General features: G+C 43.7%; 1 long non-coding RNA gene across 2 annotated transcripts in view; it reads right to left on the bottom strand.

Moving 5' to 3' along the window:
* Nucleotides 1-12,055: 12,055 nt before the first annotated feature.
* The window catches only part of LOC144824480 (uncharacterized), a 950,201-nt gene continuing 947,328 nt past the window's right edge, over nucleotides 12,056-14,928 (bottom strand). For both annotated transcript variants that reach the window (XR_013608971.1, XR_013608972.1), the window contains exon 5: nucleotides 12,056-13,120. This is a non-coding gene — a long non-coding RNA (uncharacterized LOC144824480). The remainder of the gene's footprint in view (nucleotides 13,121-14,928) is intronic.

Here is a 14,928-nt window from a genome sequence, read left to right as displayed (position 1 = left end):
AGCCAGCGACTAGAGCGCTGACCTGCCTACCTCCAAGATGGCGGCCGTCTATCGCCCCAGCACCTAAATCGGCTGGCGAGCGAGGACGGCGTTATCAGGGCAAAGGTAAGCGCTATGAGCGCTGGGAACAAATGTCAAATATTCCTGCACAACAAAAAAGTTAAAATGAGCAAAGTACAAATTGTTAAAAAACACGACAGTGATAGTGCAAATGTTGCAGATCCAAGTGCAAATGCGCAAATAGGGATTGGAATAGTTAGCAGGTCAATGGAGAGCCCCCCAGCATGACCAACACTCTCAGAGCCTCTACCTCCCTCCCATTGATGGTCACCTTCTGCCCGTATTTCTTAGTGTTAATGGGCAGAGAGGTATCCTGGACCATCTATTGGTCTCCTAGAGAGACAAGGGTCAAGACTTTTAATCCCTCCTCTCCAATGGAAATCAAATCCCCAAAGCTACATTTTCTAACCCTGGGGCTTGAGCACCAGTGGGTGCTGGAGATTTCTCAGGGCACCTATTGATAACATGTCCCACCTCATTGCAGTGATAGCAGGTAGGGGGATCTCTGTTGTCCCTTCTGACTCTAGGGGGCCATGGCTGTTTGGGTTTGGGGGTTGGGACTCCTTTCCCTGGGAACTATTTTGGGGCCCTTGAGAGAACTCCTTTTGGTCACCCTTGTCCCCCCACTCTTCTACGGGGGAACCTGCCCTCCTTTGGCTGTAGTACCCACAATTCCTCTGTGGACCCTGGTACTGGTCCAGCGGTTCGCCTCCTTAGCAAGCTCAATGGGGGCTGTCAGCTTACTGTCTAAAAGATGCTGACGCAGCTCTGGAACACAAAGACTACTCAAGTACTCCCAACTAATTAAATGCAACAACCCCTTATAATCAGTTACTTTGCTGCCCTTCATCCAACCTTCCAGTACACGCAAGTACAAATTCACACACTCCATCCAAGTCTCAGACTCTCGCTTCTTGGAGTTCCTGAACTGCAGCCTTTACTGATCTGGAGTAAGTCAATACCTGAGACATAGGGCCTCCTTCATATTGGGGTAGGTCACGGTACCTGCTAACTCTAAGAGCTCTAGAACACTCCTCCCAGAAGCCTCAAAATGTTTCCACAGGCCCGCCCCCAATGCTGTTCAGGCACACCATTCATTCTTTATGCAATTAAGAAAAGTAAACCAGGCATAAATATCCACATTCCTATTATAGTTCTGTACCAAATTCTTGGGAATATATACTTTACCCCCTGGCACTGGCTGTGCACTGCCACCATTTGAACTGGAATCCACCTGCTTGGCCTTGATATCCAGTTCCCTCATGCTCAACTCATGAGCCAAAAGCAATTTATTTTCCTCCAGGGCACGGGCATTTTTGCTCTCTTCCGTCGCCCTACTTCTAATTGCTTCATTTTCATTCTCATGACTTCCAAGTCATAGTCTCTTACTCTCTGATTCTCTTCTAACTCTTCTGGGGTAGGACCCCGACTGGCGTGGTGACTGCCAGCCCTTGAGCCTGAATTGCCCACTGGTAATTCATGGGGTTGAAACCCCTCTCTTTCATTTGCATCATCTTCTTCTTGGGCCTCCCACCGCCTTCAAGATTCTCTGCAACTAATCCGACCTGTAGTTGCTCTTTATGGGGCACTCAAACTTGTGGCAGTATTGCTGAAGCTCTGCAAGTTTGTTGGAATGTAAATCCTCAATGACAAACTCCAATTCTGCTTCCTCCACACTGGGTGCCTTTCCTTTCACATACATGATGCTTTTAAGAGTTGCTCAAAAATAGAACGAGCAACAAAAACTCAACCGTAGTATGCGTTGGCGTAGTGGTCTACACTCACTAGTGATGTACACCAGTCACGGTGGGTCTAGTACAAATACAAGTTCAAGATCCCACCGCTGACCAACAATGTTAGAACTGGGGGCCTCTAGTTGGCAGAGGTAGGTACCACTGTTCAAATAGGGACCCTTGCTTCTAGTTAGGGTAATAGGGATACACTCTTTAGATAACCCCTGCTCACCCCCTTGGTAGCTTGGCACGAGCAGTCAGGCTTATCAACGGTAATGTGCAAAGTATTTATACCAACACTCACAGTAACACAGTGAAAACACCACAAACTGACTCCACAACAGTTAAGAAAAATAAAGGTATTTAATCTAAACTACACAAGACCAAAACATACACAGTTCATGAATAGGGTATCAAATGAGTTCTTAAGGTTGTGTTAAAATAACACACAGTTGCGTCACATTTTAGCCAACAGTACCTTTAGATGTGACAAAAGTTCCAAGTGAAAGCTGTAGCGTTGAAAAGCAAGCGATGCATCACTCCTGAGACCCTGCGGAGGCAATGCGACAACCCCGCTGGATGTAGCAGACGTGTTACGGTGACTCTGGTCTGTATGGGGAGGGATGCAATACCTTGTGTGGATTCCGGTGCACAGGTTTCGGTGGAAGCGGCTCACAAAAGGTACGATGCGACAATCTTCAGGGAGGCAACGATCCCCAGTGCGGCGACAATGCGCGGCTCAGCGTCGATCTTCTGCTCTCGCAGCCCCTCCATGCGATGGCTCTGCGACGACTCTCACAGCGACGTGATGCGGTCTGAAAGCAAGCGGTGCGACGATCTCACCCAGTGACGACAGGCTCGGAGACGATACTCGCAGCGATGGTAATCTTCCAGCACCGGACTGGTGCGTCCCGCAAATGAAGGATGCGACGACTCTGGCAGCGGCACCAGGCGCTGCGACGATCTCAGCATTCGTAGCGGTGGGAATTTCCTCGCACTGACGGGGATGCGCTCCGCAAGTGAGCGATGCGTTAAAACTTGCAGAAAGTCTTTAAAATCTTGGTTTCCAGCTTCCCAACACAGGTACAACTTCCAGAGGCACCACAACTGGCCCAAGCACTCTAGGAAGGACAGAACTCTCTCAACAGAATTCAGGGAAGCTGGGGATGAAGTCCTTTTGTTCCTCCTTGGCAGAGGTTCCTTCTTGATTCCAGGATGATCTAATTTTCTTTAGTCTGGGGTCCTATACTTATACCCCTAAATGTATTTGAACCAGTTCTGGGTGTTCCTTGAGCATTTTGTTTTCCTGGCTTCTCCTTTGTTTTCAGAGTGAGGGGCAGGGTTGTCAGCCACCCAGCAGGAGGTGGAGCCAGCATTGTGAAAGGCAGGCACAGCCCTATTCGGGCCCAGGTGCTATCCCCTCCCACCACTCAAGATGCAGATGGAGCTATTCAGCCCAGGGATGGCCCACTCAGCCTCTGGGAGCCACCCAGACCCTGCCACTCACAAAGCAGACTGTCAATTCACAAACAGGTCAAGGCACACAGAAAGGTCAGACAAGAGAACAACAACTTTCTAAAAGTGCTGTTCTCAAACACATGATTTAAAAAACACCTTTCTTAAAAGATGTGTTATTAAATTCTGAGTTCAGGGATACTAGACTTTTATGTCCTATCTTGCTCCTATGGGAAAATATGCAGGCAGCCGCTGTAGCCAGCATTCCCCATGATAGCCTATGGGCAAGATAGCCTTACAATGTGAAAAACGAAAATGGCTTTAATTCACTACCAGAGCATGTCACCTGCACTAGTACATGCTCTACCGCTCACATACACTGCACTCTGCCCAGGGGGGTACCTTGGGCCTTCCATAGGGGTGACCAATGTGTACAGAAAGGGAAGGGTTATGCCTGGTCAGTGGGGACACTGACCAGGAGGACATGGCAGTTCACAGACTGCACACTGGCACTGTGGTGGCTGGCCTGAGACACCATTTTAGGGCTACTCATGTGGGTGGCACAATCAGTGCTGCAGGCCCACTAGTAGCATTTGTATCACCAGCCCTGGCACACTCAGTGCACTTTACTAGAGACTTCTGGGTGATACAAACATGCCAATCATGGATTACAATACCAATTTACACAGGGAGCACTTGCACTTTGACACTGATCAGCAGTGGCAAAGTGCCCAAAGCATCTAAACCAGCAAAAACGAAATCCCGTACAGTGTCAAAAACACAAGAGGCAGAGGCAAAAAGAAAGGGGAAACCACGCCAAAGATGCCAGGTCTAACAATTATCATTATTATTGTTAGACTTGGCTTTTCCAGCGGGTTTATCCCCAGACTTTTTGTTTTTTGGCCTCCTGTGTCTGACCTGTTTTTGTTGGTTTTTATAACTCTGGGCACTTTACTACTGGACTCCCTGTAAATTATGATGGTTTGGGCATTCCATGATTGACATATTTGATTTACTGATAATTCCCTAGTACAGTGCACTGTGAGTGCCCAGGGCCTGTAAATCAAATGCTGCAAGTGGGCTTGCAGGACTGATTGTGCCATCCCCTGAGCAGCCTGTAAATGTAACTCAGACCTGCCACTGCAGTATTTGGCGCAGTTTGGTACTGCCATGTCCACCTGGCAAGTGCACCTATTTGCGAGGCCCTAACCTTCCCTTTTCTTACATGTAAGACACCCCTCAGGTAGGCCCAAGGTACACCTGTGGGCAGGGTACAGTGTATGTGAAAGGTAGGACATGTACTGTATAGTAAAATACAGTGTATTTCGTTTTTCACTATTGAAAGGCTCTCTGTCCCATAGGATATAATGGGAGTTCATTTATGGCATCGTATAAATATTACTTCACATTGGGACAAGATAGAAAGATGGAGTTTAGTAAGCCTGAGCTCAGAATATAAAAATGCATATTTTAGTAAAGGTGGTTTTTATATTGTGGTGTTTGATAAATATCACTTTTAGAAAGTGGGTATTTTCTTGCTTAGCCATCCTGTGTGCCTCTGCTGGTTTCTATATTGACTTTCTGGCTTTGGAGTGATACTGGGATGGAGAGGTGCATTCTCTCAGACAGCCACCAGGGGAGTGGGGTTGATGTGAGTCCTGCCTTTCCTGAATGAGTCAGGGCTGGGCTGAATAGACCTGGGCTGCATTCAGAATACTGGTGGAGCACTTGTATATTTTACTGAAAGTTGGGGGCGGGTTTTACACTCATCAAAAATGTCATTACGTTTTTAAACATATTTTAGCTGCCTCTTGTGTGAAAATAATATTAACAATATTTATTTATACATACTATTGCATTTTGTTAAAAAAAATGAATTTTTTGTTGCATTAAGATGAAACGTATATTTTTTGTTTGTTTTTAAATTGTCATGATTTTAAGTAATCGAACAATAAACAATAATCAGCTGCATGCAGAATAGGGGGAGGAGTTCTCACTAGCACCTGAATAGGCCCTGTCTTCCTTACACAATGCTGTCTCTACCTCCTGCTGGGCAGCTGAACCAGAGAGGACAGAACTGGTTTTGGCTGGGCAAAGAGCGTCTCTGTCACCAGAGAACAAAGGAATTTGTGCTATAAAAAGTGGGGCCCAGACCCCTAAACTTTAGACTACTGCTGAACTAAGGAATCTGCCAGGAAGAACTGGGAAAGCTGGAAGAGGAATACTTCTTCTGTGCTGTGTGCAGTTGGGCCTGGCCTGTAGTGGTTGCTTCCGCCTTGGGCAGGAAAAGGACTGGACTGTGCTTTCATCATCCTGCTGTTAGAGTGTTCTCCAAGGACTTTAAGTAGAGCATGCCTCCTGTTGGAAGTCTCAGGGATAGAAAAGACTTCAGAGATTACTTCTGGAATTCAAGAGGAACCTTTGCCAAGGAGAAGAGCTGGAGAAACTGAGGAGAAGTACTGCCCCTTTGGTGTGTGCTGGCTGGGAATGGCCTGAAGTTTATGTTTCTGCCAAGTATAGGACAAGGAGTTTGCTGTGTGCTGTGTCCCCTGCTAGATGAAGATCTCGAAGAGCTTGAAGTAGAGCTTGCCTACTATTTTGAGGTCTCAGGGATTCAAAGACTTCACCCCCACTTCCCCTGAACTCCCTTGCTGAGAGTTCTGACCTGCCAAGAGGTGCCTGTTGCTGTTCTGAGTCTGTGGAGCTTGTTCATGCTGTTGGGAGCTAGAAAAGTAACTCAACGAGGAGAAGTGCGACGCATCCGCACCTGTTTTGGACGCACTGCCTGCCTGCCTCGGGAGAAATCGCTGCATGCTGCATCAAGGGCCCCGATCTATGAAGGATGAGATTACTGCACCGATTCTGACGCCCGCTCTGATGTGCGGCTGCAAAAACCAATGCATCGTGGAACCGCAGCTGAAGAAACCAACGCAGAACTGTTGCCGCATCAAGAACTGACGCATCCCCGATCCTCAAGCATTGCACCGGCACACCAAGTCTACAAGGACCCCTACAAGTCTACAAGGACCGCAGTAAGAAACCGATGCATTACCTCCCCATGCAGTAAGAAATCAACACATCACCTCCCCTTCAGTAAGGAACCAACGCATCACCTCCCCTGCATGGCAGTAAGGGACCAACGCATCACCTCCCCTGCAGTAAAGAACCAACGCATCACATTCCCTGTGTGTAAGGAACCAACGCATCACCTTCCCTGCAGCTGTTCTTGCTTTTGATTTTGACGCATCCAAGGAACTTTGTGTTGAAAGTGTTGCATCCATAATTTACTATGGACAGAACTGTTTCTACCTTTAAAAAGTCAAATTTTGAATACTGTATTGTGGATTTTGGTCATTTCAGTCTTGTTTGGTTTAGATAAAGATAGCTTATTTTTCTAAACTGGTTTGGTGCCCATTTGTAGTGTTTTCACTGTATTAATGTATGTGTGCACAAATGCTTTACACACTGCCTCTGAGATAAGCCTGTCTGCTCGTGCCAAGCTACCAAGGGGGTGAGCAGGGGTTATTTTAGAAGTGTGTTCTCTTACCCTGACTAGGAAGAAGGGTCCCTACTTTTACAACAGTGCAAACCATTGCCAACTAGAGACCCCCATTTCTAACAATTATTATAATAATTTAAACAGACTAATGCGCAATTTACTGCTGAATTTATTTCTTATACTGAACTTAAGGGGCAGTGCCCGTCCCAGTGGAAGCTGCAGAAAGTAAACTGTGCTCATCAGGACACTGTTTACTTTCTGGTCTTAGCAATGGTTTTGCTTCATCCTGAGGCCAGGGGTCACAAAGCAGAGTCCGTGTCAGTGAACGCCTGGGGACCCCTTAGTGACGGCTATGATCTCAATGTGAGGGAGGAGGTGGTGCAATCTCTCTCTCAAAGAAAATCAGAAGTGAAAGTCCAGTAACGTTGCAGTTCCAGTGGTGAGAGCTGGTAAGTAAGTGGGACCTGTTATTTACAAAACCCTTACGGGAAAAAGTGATGTTCGCCGCTTAGGGGGGTTGCAAATAAGCCCATGTGCCTTGCCTTTTAGATTCCTGTCTCCCACGTGGCATTCACTGTCATTTTCAACACTTCTCATGATTGACTGCACTTGATTGACAAGGAGTTAGGCCAACAAGCCTCCACAAAAACCTTCACCCACCAAGACTCTCCAAAGTATAACAGTTGGCATCCCGCCCTCTGAGAGGCCTTCGTCAATAGATGGCCGCCTCCGACTCCGCTCTCCATCAGCTCCAGGCCCCGCGTCGCGAGGTAGGAAGCAAGGCTGCTGCCTCGGCGAACTCCCTCCGTGTGAAGTATGATTATAAATCATGTGAATTATGGATACGGCCACTTTGAATTATGAATTATATACATAGTTAAAGTGCTGGAAGTTCACCTCAGCTGCCTGCTCTTCGTGCCTAATGCGGGAGGCGGACTCTGAGGTACAGACCGAGAACATGCCGCCCTGGTGATGTTAATTCTAATGCTCTCAGGACCCAATCTGGCCATATCAGGCCGCCTAAGGATAGGATTTTATATTTCATAATTTTTCGGAGCCAGCTTCGCACTTGTGTCTCACAGGACAAGGGCTGACTTCACATTCAGTGATTATTGCACGCGGCGAATCATCGTGGGAAGTGTCGGTGGCAGAGAATGTGCTTTGAATTCCTTTCAGAATAGAGATGCGAGTGCCCACAGAGAGGAGGGGCAGAGGTAAGATCAACCAGTCAGGTCACTTTGCCTGAAGAAGCCTACCTCCTTAAGGCACAAGATATGCATGTTTTTTAACATTAACCGAAAAAGATGTGCATGTCTTCAAGTGCCAGATGCAAGTACGAGTGACAAGGCAGCCAGAAGGATTCATGGATCACTGTGTACTGTGGTTTAAAGTGGTCTCTGATATTTATAAGTTGCAATGCCCCAGTACTGCCAAAGGCTCCAATCGCATGTTAATGGTGCAGTTATACCAGAGATTTCAATGGCTGAGTAACACCTAAGTGCAATGCCTCAGTGCCACCATGGATTTCCAGTGCCAATGATTCCAATAGGCAATACCAAATAAAAGCTTCAATTTCAAACTGCTACTAATGTGTATCAATGCCCCAGTGATATATAGCTGTTCGAATGTATCATTGATGTCCGGGGTTCTAATGGATTTCATAAGGATCCCAAAGGGCTAGTTACCCATAAGGACAACAGTGTCTCAGTGCTTCAGTAGAATTCTGCTGGCCTAGTGCTCCCTATTGGCTTTATTGATCTAGTTCCCTTGTTCCCAGTGCTCATAGAATTCTAAAGACAACAGTGCACCTTTCTTGGCTCCTGATTGGGTGAAGGTTCTACGGGAATCCTCCCATCCAATCAGATATGAAAAGATAAGAGGGATTGTGGTCGCAAATCTTTTCAGCCAGTTATCATGAGCAGTAGCGTGTATAGTCTTACCGTACCCTCATCCGGGAATCATTTAATTCTGGGGGTGGCAGATATCAAAGGTACGTATCACACGTGACCCTTGTGGTTCAGCTGTTCTCTCTAGTAGATATTCCGGTCAACAACCCAGAATTTCAAAGTAACCTTGGGTTTAAAAGATAGGCAGAAGAAACATGGGAAAGCTTCAAGACCTTCCAAACACTTTCTCTTACCTAGAGACCCCAACGTTTCAGACAATCACCGAAAGTAAACAGGCTTCACATGATGCAGCTTTAGAGAACATTTGGTTAACTTTGGCTATTCAAGAATGAACCTCTGGGATTATTTCTGGAACACATTACGAACACCGTACACTGACAGTTCAAGTTAAGTATTTCCAAAGGACTTCCTACCAGATGTTATTAAACTAGTAAAGGGACCAAAACAGGAATGTTTCTTCTCCATGTCTTGTTTCTATCTTCTGTAGTCCTGCTGCTGATAGCACTGGGTCGCTGTGCAGGCCATATGAAGAAGGCTTGATATTGGCTTTCGATTGACCAATTTGAGATGTACTTCACTTGGTTTGAACAAAACTAGAGTTTAGTGAAAATACATGGTTCCCTGCAAGAAAGGAGGAGAACCAGTGCACAGTATGTGACTTTTGCCAGAGAAAGACACTTGGACTGCACTGCAATCACGGGACAAATTTAGAGATTGCCTCCAGGGGTTCCTTGGAATTGAAGTCCCACCAGCTGTTGAAGCTGGATCATCTATCCCAGTGACAATAGTAAAGCTGTGCTATTATCTCCATTTACGACTAACACTTCCTCAAGAATAAGGCTAACAATTTGACCCTAGACCAACACACAGCAGCATACACTAAACCTGCAGTACTAACCAGATTAGAAACTGATGCCGCTTCTTGGGGTTCGTGAAGAAACTAAGGCACTGGGCATTTATTTGAGATAAGGGCGACATGGATCTTATCAATCCAGGTTTTCTTTTCATATAGTTCATAACAAACCCAGAAACATTGAACATGAATGCTAAAAACAGAAGCCAATGTTTGATTGGAACTAAACCAGGGAGGTTTTTAAACACTTCCCAATTATCAACAGGGTTTTTGTTCTTCTTACCTTCGCTGATGTGCATTCCACAGTGATCTATTTTTTCAGAGGAGAACCTTCCACCCGCATATGCTTTCTTAAAACTTGGGTTGCTTTGTATAGATTTGCATAGGTATACAGAACTGTGACATTTCAACCTGTCTTTGAGATATTGCAGTGAAGATACTTTGTAACAGTTTGTGGCCACAGCAGGGAACTTAGGAGGCCATTTAGAGTTTGGTGGCTGCAGGCCACTTGCCAAAACATGATGCTTGCCCTGTTTGCCAAGCTTGTAATTTATCAGACCCATTTGGGGGTGGGGGAACCTTTCTGCCAGCCACCCTTCTACCAGCAGAGCATCACCTGACTGGTGAAACCTTCTACCGATGGCATATCTGGCACAGGGCCATCAGTCAATGTACGAAAGAACACATGCCCTATATGTATTCTTTTCAGAGCTACCAGAAAAAGCCAGACCTTCTCTAACAGGAAAAAAAGAGGTGACCTCCATGCACTGGGAAAGAACTCCCGACATGACAGGGCAATTAATGTTTTGTTTTCCAACAGCCGGCTCCTGCTTTGTGAGTTTGATATGGAAAAACCCAAAACTTTACCAAGCAGGCATATCAAACCCGCTCAGCAAAGTTACAGCGCATTTCACGTAGATGCAGAGGCATCAGTTTGCGTTAAAGGCACATACTTTAGTAAGACTTATATTTAAGGTAGCCTTTTTAATGAATAATGTTTATAGCAAAAATAAAAGCAATTTTACGGCCATTTATTGCCCTATCAATAGCGGTTGAGTTTGAGTTTAAAATATTTCTTAAGCGCACGTACACCTATCGGTTTCATGGCGCTGTGTAGTATTGAAAACCCCTGAGGAACTGAAAAACAAGAGTAAGGAGAGGGGGTTTAAGGAGAGAAAGCTTGTGTGAAAAGAAACGTTTTCAGTGCCTTGCGAAAGAGGGTGTACTGGGGGCAGGATCTCAGATGAGCCGGAAGGGAGTTCCAAAAAGCAGGGGCAAGTGTAGAAAATTTGGAACCTCCCCACTTTTTACGTTTGAAGCGAGGGACTACGAGCAATTGTTGGGTGGAAGAACGCAGCTCCCTGGGAGGATCGTAAGAATGGATTTCAGAAATGAGAAAGGCAGGGGCCGAGCCGGACCTGGCATTGAAAATGATGCATCCTAATTTAAACTGGGCTCGTTCACGAATGGGGAGCCAGTGAAAGGTCTTAAGGTGGGGAGTGACGTGGTGTGACTTGGACAAGTTGAAAACCAGGCGGGCCGCCTGGTTCTGGACCAGTTGGAGGCGTCGCACGCTGTACGCGGGCATACCACAATAAAGGGCATTGCCGTAGTCCAGGCAGGAGATCACCATTGCCAGGACTATAAGTTTGAGGGCAGGGAAAGAAAAAAAACGAGAAACTTTGCGAATAGTGGGGAGGGAGAGGAAAGACGAGGACACCACAGTGCTGACTTGAGAGTGAAGTGAGAGTTGGTGATCCAGTTTGAACCCAAGAGTTTTTACAGAGGGGGATGGAGTTGGGGGGGAGCCCAACGAGGGGGGCCAAAAAGAAGAAGACCAGGGACTGGAGCAACCACCTGTCAGCACCAACTCCGTTTTGTCGGGGTTGAGCTTCAGGTGGTTGTGATTCATCCAGTCCCGGATGAAGGTCATAACAGACTGAAAATTAGAAATGGACTGCGGTTTTCTCAGATTCCATCAGAAACAGATTCTGCTCAGTGGTTTTAAATGATAAGGTGTGTGCTTGAGAGGTAAAGGGTCTTTACATCATTTACTGCCAACAATATCCAATTAAATGAGTAGTTATGTTAGGCAATGGGTCCACTCCCACAAAACGTGGACAATGCCCAAGTCCAGTGAAAATGTTAAGCCATTAAGGTAGGAAATTGTGAACAAAGAACAATACTGGCGTTCACAATTAACAAATTCAACATTGTGTGTTTCATATTTCATTAACAAAACATCTTATCAGTATTTAACAATATTACAATAACCTGTGCACAATTGTGAACTTCCACAGGTTACAGCTATGAACTTGATCACAGAGTTTACAAAGAAGAAGGACAGGGAAGAAGGCCTGTCCTACCCTGTAATCTCTATGATCAACATCATAACAGAAACATATAGATGTTCACAGCCTGCTGACACAGTTGTGTACAAAATGTGAACAAGAATAGGACGGAAATACAGTAAAAAAGAGATTACAATAATTTCATTCAAACAACATCTCCTGTATTCATTTGAATTATTATATTTTTCAATACCGATTAGAAATATGTTACTCTGTGAAAGAGAAACGCAAACTAGCACTGCTGCATTTGTTAAATTGGGACAATTTTTCCAAATCCTTCTCTCTTGCTACTTATGATAATTAGAATGATCCGCCTTTGCATTCACCTATTTTGCAAAGCACTGGGCCTGGGAAAAGTGTCTGTTATAAATGCATGACCTTGCTTAAGTTTGATAATTTCATGTTACGCTTCATAAATGAAATTCCAGAAATTACGCTATTATGGCATGTCACATAATTATGTGCTGTGCGTGTTAAAAGTTTAGTCCAAGTACATGAGAACAATGCAAATGATTAGAACGCAAGTGGCTGCTACCTGTGGTGTTTGTGATGTTTTGTAGCTCAAAATGCATCCTTGCTTCCAAAATGGAAATGAGGACGCTTTTATCACTATTATATAATGCCAAATGCTAGTCTTTCATTTTGCATAATTGTAGGTCATTTTGCATACTTTTTTGACCATTTCGCATATTTACGAAAAAGCAAATAATAAAAATGTATTTTATAGGTAAAAAAATAGGCACTCAAAGTCTTGCCTTTAGTAGAATGTGAAATATGGAGCTGAATGTACTGAACATATTCCTTAATCCTTATTAAAAAAAAGAACGAGAAACGCTTTCTATGTTGTATAGGGTCTGTAAGAGGCACAAAAGGAACACTGTTATTTGTGACCAGTGACCGTACAGATACTCAAACCGATCTGGTTGTAAAGTCCCAGAACTGACACAATATTTTTCACATTACATGCAAAGTTGGCTCACAAGAGTCCGACAATATGTTTGGGGAATCTATCTCACAATCAGAAAATCATTTACTTTTTTTTCTACAAATGTAAACATTCTTTAATTTTCTAAATTCATGAATTAATAACCATCATCGTATGTGTATTGCATTCCGTTTTGTAAAACTATTTGCGTTGTACAAAATCAAAAAAGTGTAATTTCTTTCCAGTTGTGTTCAATTCAGTATCCACAAAATGTACAAAGATTGTCAAGGGACAGCTGACAGTGCTTCGCAGAGGGGAGTCCACTGCTTCTTCATGGCTGGGTGACATCAGTAAAAAGTAACATAAAACAGAAACAAGAAATAATTACATTAGAAATATAATACTCCAATCACTTATTATATTCATTATATATATTAGGTGAAAAAACATTTTATTATTGATCTGGTTTTACCACATTTAAATGATCCACTTTTATACTAATTTGTTTTATCACATTCAACATAATTCGCTGCTGTGAAATCATTTCCAGTCTAATTAGGTGCTGAAACGATCCTATAATATAATCCATCAATACATTAGGGTACATTATTGGGTTTAAATATAGTTTATGTAATTAAAATCCCAAGAAAGGGCAGGCTAATTGTTATGACTTCTTCGTAATTGGTTTCACCATTCTCATTTCAGAGTTTAACTTCTTCATATACTGCAAACATAAGTCAGAAAAAGCACAAAAAAAGAACAAAATAAAATAGCTAACTTGAAATTGAGCTGAATATAACTTTACCAGCACCCTGGCTTCAACATCTATTTCCAAGCATCTCCTATGTCTTATTGATTGTCTGAATAACAGATGTAAAGTATTTTCAAAGATCCAATGAATATATCTCCACTATAGGAGTTTTCTGCAAATTTTAAAAGAGAGCAAAAAGAAGAAAAGATAAAAAAAATCAATAAGACACAAAGAGCAATGAATAAAGTACCCAAATATAATAATTATCCTAAGTGCCACTAAAATTACATTGAACTAAAATGTTATTTTAAGGTCACCCTTCAACCTCTATTTTTAAGCATCTCCAATCTCCTGTTAATTTAACTGCTAATCAGGATAGCAGATTTAAGGTGTTTTCAAAGAACAACTCAATATATACTGATAAGGCGATATGTGTATATTATTTTTTTAAAAGAGGAATAAGAAGAGAACAAACAATTCTATATAATCAAGAAAATACAATTTATTCATTATCAATTTGTTTAATTAGGTTTCGTGCCCTGTCTGTTTTTGCCTTCCACGCCAGGAGTTCGCTGGCTCTCTCACCATATTCTAAATGGGCGAGCTTACTAGCTTCCCATCGTTTTGAAATCCTGGTCTGGATAATGTCTTCTAAGTGATCTTTTTCAGAGTGTTCAACTTCATAACATGTCTGACTTATTACTTGGTCAGCCTCCTCAATTGGTGAAAAGAGCCTGTAAGAGGGCTTCTAACAATCATAGAGAGGCCCTGCTTGAACCAAAAATTGTAAAGCCTCCTCTGGGGCGCATGACTTGTGTCAACACTTTTAGTACCTTGAGTAATGGACTACAGAAATGTATTCGTAAGAATTGGCGATTCCTTAACACCAAAAAAGAACAAATTCCTCTGCCCCTTTTTGCCTTTAAGAGAGGGCGCAATCTCCGTGACCTTCTGGTACACACCAGACCAAACATCAAACCCAGTATGCCCAACACTCTCTGGGATTTACCTCCTGTTCAATGGCACTTTCCGTGTGGCAACTGCTCTATGTGTCCTCAAACTAAACAATCGAAAACTGTTGATATTGGCACACATAAACCATGGATACAAACACACTTCTCCAATTGCAATAGTGATCATTTGGTGTATCTTATTGAATGCCCTTGTAAAGAACGTTATGTAGGCATGACGACCAGGAAGGTACGACAGCGGATGCTGGAACACAAGAGTACCTTCCGTTGTAAAAAATCTAACACCAAACTTACCAGGCATTTCCTGGAAAAGAATCACAAGGCAGAAGAATTTTATTGGACTGTTTTAGAAAAACTGTTTATACCACCACATGTTAATGACAAGACTAAATTTCTCTTTCTTAAAGAACAGAGATGGGTGTT

The sequence above is a fragment of the Lissotriton helveticus genome, chromosome 3_1 (genome assembly GCF_964261635.1).
Source record: "Lissotriton helveticus chromosome 3_1, aLisHel1.1, whole genome shotgun sequence".
Lineage (NCBI taxonomy): Eukaryota > Metazoa > Chordata > Amphibia > Caudata > Salamandridae > Lissotriton > Lissotriton helveticus.
The sequence above is the reverse complement of the archived record's forward strand: the minus strand, read 5'-3'. Positions and strand labels throughout refer to the sequence as shown.